At 52.5% G+C, this 5,000-nt stretch overlaps 1 non-coding gene across 1 annotated transcript in view; it reads left to right on the top strand.

Annotated features, from left to right (window-relative positions):
- The first annotated feature begins 4,106 nt into the window (after positions 1-4,106).
- The window catches only part of LOC126434745 (small subunit ribosomal RNA), a 1,910-nt gene continuing 1,016 nt past the window's right edge, over positions 4,107-5,000 (top strand). Inside the window, exon 1 of the ribosomal RNA XR_007579454.1 lies at positions 4,107-5,000. This exon is cut by the window's right edge and continues 1,016 nt beyond it. This is a non-coding gene — a ribosomal RNA (small subunit ribosomal RNA).

Genomic DNA, 5,000 nt, shown 5'->3' with positions numbered 1-5,000 from the left:
TAGCGGGCTCGCCGTGTCACTAATGTACAGAGATACAACAGTTTCGACTGGAACCGGATTAAACGTATACACGGCGCTGATTAGTAATAGATAGAGCCATCAGAATACAGATAATGTATACAACTGTCCGTATACATGCTGAAAGACTCTGCTCACAATCACAACCACACGTCAGCCACACACCCTTATCACGCACTACTCTCTGCCTGTAACACGCACACAGACAATATGTAAGCACCAGCATGGAACAACACCCAGTGCATCCTCTCCGCCACATTAGACAATCCACACTGTCATAACCAGACTGGGAGGTCCACTCAGAAAACAGAATATCCCACCCACCCGACAACCACCATTGCTCAGCCAAGCCACCAACACCCACACATGTCCTACACAGGGGTGCACCCAACATCACAATACTGCCTCCTCTCACAGCACACAAACAATGGCAGGAATGAAAGACACAGGTCTGCCACAACCATGGAATCAGAGCGCCGCCTGTCATGAGCCAAAGGTGCATCCTGACGTGGCAAATCAGATGATGCCGCAGGCATCCACTTACTATAGTCACAATCAACAAACCGGCCGCCCCGCCCCCCATTAAACCTTTCCTTACAACAATGTGTACCTTAACCTAACCTATATCGTACCGTAACCTAACCTATATCGTACCGTAACCTAACCTACATCGTACCGTAACCTAACCTACGTCGTACCGTAACCTAACCTACGTCGTACCGTAACCTAACCTACGTCGTACCGTAACCTAACCTACGTCGTACCGTAACCTAACCTACGTCGTACCGTAACCTAACCTACGTCGTACCTTAACCTAACCTACGTCGTACCTTAACCTAACCTACGTCGTACCTTAACCTAACCTACGTCGTACCTTAACCTAACCTACGTCGTACCTTAACCTAACCTACGTCGTACCTTAACCTAACCTACGTCGTACCTTAACCTAACCTACGTCGTACCTTAACCTAACCTACGTCGTACCTTAACCTAACCTACGTCGTACCTTAACCTAACCTACGTCGTACCTTAACCTAACCTACGTCGTACCTTAACCTAACCTACGTCGTACCTTAACCTAACCTACGTCGTACCTTAACCTAACCTACGTCGTACCTTAACCTAACCTACGTCGTACCTTAACCTAACCTACGTCGTACCTTAACCTAACCTACGTCGTACCTTAACCTAACCTACGTCGTACCTTAACCTAACCTACGTCGTACCTTAACCTAACCTACGTCGTACCTTAACCTAACCTACGTCGTACCTTAACCTAACCTACGTCGTACCTTAACCTAACCTACGTCGTACCTTAACCTAACCTACGTCGTACCTTAACCTAACCTACGTCGTACCTTAACCTAACCTGTATTGCGCCTTAACCTAACCTGTATTGCGCCTTAACCTAACCTGTATTGCGCCTTAACCTAACCTGTATTGCGCCTTAACCTAACCTGTATTGCGCCTTAACCTAACCTGTATTGCGCCTTAACCTAACCTGTATTGCGCCTTAACCTAACCTGTATTGCGCCTTAACCTAACCTGTATTGCGCCTTAACCTAACCTGTATTGCGCCTTAACCTAACCTGTATTGCGCCTTAACCTAACCTGTATTGCGCCTTAACCTAACCTGTATTGCGCCTTAACCTAACCTGTATTGCGCCTTAACGTAACCTATATTGCGCCTTAACGTAACCTATATTGCGCCTTAACGTAACCTATATTGCGCCTTAACGTAACCTATATTGCGCCTTAACGTAACCTATATTGCGCCTTAACGTAACCTATATTGCGCCTTAACGTAACCTATATTGCGCCTTAACGTAACCTATATTGCGCCTTAACGTAACCTATATTGCGCCTTAACGTAACCTATATTGCGCCTTAACGTAACCTATATTGCGCCTTAACGTAACCTATATTGCGCCTTAACGTAACCTATATTGCGCCTTAACGTAACCTATATTGCGCCTTAACGTAACCTATATTGCGCCTTAACGTAACCTATATTGCGCCTTAACGTAACCTATATTGCGCCTTAACGTAACCTATATTGCGCCTTAACGTAACCTATATTGCGCCTTAACGTAACCCACATTGTGCTGTAACCCAACACACGTTGGGCCTTAACCCAACACACGTTGGGCCTTAACCCAACACACGTTGGGCCTTAACCCAACACACGTTGGGCCTTAACCCAACACACGTTGGGCCTTAACCCAACACACGTTGGGCCTTAACCCAACACACGTTGGGCCTTAACCCAACACACGTTGGGCCTTAACCCAACACACGTTGGGCCTTAACCCAACACACGTTGGGCCTTAACCCAACACACGTTGGGCCTTAACCCAACACACGTTGGGCCTTAACCTGCTCTGTAATTGTCATACGACGCGTTAAATTAGTGTAGTGTTGCCCAACTGCAACCCCCGCAATATAGTTTGCTACTCGCACTGCCCGGTCCCCAGTGTATCGCTTCATGTTAAACACCTTGCAGCTATACACTGTAATGTGGATGGCAGCAGGACGTACATGCTCAATGCCCTTTGCAGTTGTTCATTGGCATTTGCAGTTGTTCATTGGCATTCGCATGGCGAAGCACTTAGCCTACGCTGTGGTACGGCCTGTGTCAACTGTCCGCTGATGTTGTACGTCCAAATCACACACTGTACTGCACATTGGTCCTCATGTACTGAATGATACATCGTGGTACATGTGACCGTACAACGACTGCGCCAACAACGGCGAACCATGCGGTCCAAATGTTGTGCACTCAGCTACGTGTCGTCTCCCTATAAGAGCTGGATTGCAGTGTGGTATGCCCTGGATGGCGATCAGCATGAGCCGTCTGTTGATGTAGTGGCGCGTGTTGTCAGACGTAGTCGTCTCTTCTCACACACCGTGATAGCATGGTGCACTGCGTTCCACATCTGCGACATGCGACAGAGGCCGGTTGACAGTCGTTCGCGCAATGGACATCGCATACGTACGGGGGCCACCTTCCACGTGTTCGCGAAGCGTGCACATGTTGTTGCGTGTATGTGGGCAGACAGTGTGTCGTGACACCTGACACAGGCATGCAACAATCGTTGAATTTGCAAATGGCGATGGACGCCTACGTTTGCTGGTGACGTTACGCAAATGAACAACTGGTAAACCGTTGTGGTGCGGTTGTTCTCGCTAGAGGTGAATCAGTGATGGCGACGATCGGTTGAGCTACCAACCGGTTGTTCCAGCGATACCCACCATGCCCACGAACGTGAATGGCATCTGGGTGTGAAGCGATACGCGGCGGTGGCTGGGTGGGACCGTCCCCGGCCGGTGAGGGGGGGCCTCCCGGCGTGCTGGCCGCGCGGTGCGTGGGCGCACGCGCTACAGCCGGCTGGTGGGGGCGGCCAGTGGCAGGCGCGCCGGCCGACGGAGGCGGCAGGCGGCGCAGCTGCGCGCCGGCGCACCCTGCACGCGGCGCCGTGCGGCCAAAGTAGGTCCTCGCGGGCCCGGTGCGAAGCGCGGTGGACATCTGCAGTGTGCTGGTCCGATTGAGGACTGTGTGCGCTGAGGATGCGCCGCCGCCTGGCGCTCGGCGCCGCGACGCCGTCTGCTGCTCGGTCGCCTCTGCGGTTCTCGCAGGTGGTTTGTATCGCAGCTGTGCGGACGTGTTGGCGCGTGCGCTGTGCTGGGAGAGTTCGCTTCGGCACCCAAGTGGGGCTTTTGTCCTTCTGTGGCGCTGGCGTTGGAGCTGCCGGTCACCGTAGGTGGCGCGTGTTGTCTCCCGCCGGCAATGCCACGACAGCACGCTCCCGGGCCTCTGTCGGCAGCGGCAAGCTCAGTTGGGAGCACAGGTGGTCGCACCTAAAGCGTCTACTCGCCAAACTCCGGGCGATTGCGCCTCTCTCGAACCCGACCAAGTACTTAGGACGGCGCTGCGCGCCGCCGGGACCTGAGAGGGTTTCGAGGTGTATGGTGCAGGGGAGCTCAGCCTCCTCCTGTTTGCAGAATAATTGAGCGGACGCTTGCGTGTTCGCGCGGGCCCCCGGGACACACTCCCGGGCGGCCGGCTGCTCAGCTCTAGTTGACGCAGCTCCCTGGTTGATCCTGCCAGTAGTCATATGCTTGTCTCAAAGATTAAGCCATGCATGTCTCAGTACAAGCCGCATTAAGGTGAAACCGCGAATGGCTCATTAAATCAGTTATGGTTCCTTAGATCGTACCCACGTTACTTGGATAACTGTGGTAATTCTAGAGCTAATACATGCAAACAGAGTCCCGACCAGAGATGGAAGGGACGCTTTTATTAGATCAAAACCAATCGGTCGGCTCGTCCGGTCCGTTTGCCTTGGTGACTCTGAATAACTTTGGGCTGATCGCACGGTCCTCGTACCGGCGACGCATCTTTCAAATGTCTGCCTTATCAACTGTCGATGGTAGGTTCTGCGCCTACCATGGTTGTAACGGGTAACGGGGAATCAGGGTTCGATTCCGGAGAGGGAGCCTGAGAAACGGCTACCACATCCAAGGAAGGCAGCAGGCGCGCAAATTACCCACTCCCGGCACGGGGAGGTAGTGACGAAAAATAACGATACGGGACTCATCCGAGGCCCCGTAATCGGAATGAGTACACTTTAAATCCTTTAACGAGTATCTATTGGAGGGCAAGTCTGGTGCCAGCAGCCGCGGTAATTCCAGCTCCAATAGCGTATATTAAAGTTGTTGCGGTTAAAAAGCTCGTAGTTGGATTTGTGTCCCACGCTGTTGGTTCACCGCCCATCGGTGTTTAACTGGCATGTATCGTGGGACGTCCTGCCGGTGGGGCGAGCTGAAGGCGTGCGACGCGCCTCGTGCGTGCTCGTGCGTCCCGAGGCGGACCCCGTTGCAATCCTACCAGGGTGCTCTTGAGTGAGTGTCTCGGTGGGCCGGCACGTTTACTTTGAACAAATTAGAGTGCTTAAAGCAGGCAAGCCCGCCTGAATACTGTG

The sequence above is a fragment of the Schistocerca serialis genome, unplaced genomic scaffold, assembly GCF_023864345.2.
Source record: "Schistocerca serialis cubense isolate TAMUIC-IGC-003099 unplaced genomic scaffold, iqSchSeri2.2 HiC_scaffold_1195, whole genome shotgun sequence".
In the NCBI taxonomy this organism is placed as follows: Eukaryota; Metazoa; Arthropoda; class Insecta; order Orthoptera; family Acrididae; genus Schistocerca; species Schistocerca serialis.
This window is presented reverse-complemented; position numbering and strand designations above follow the sequence as displayed.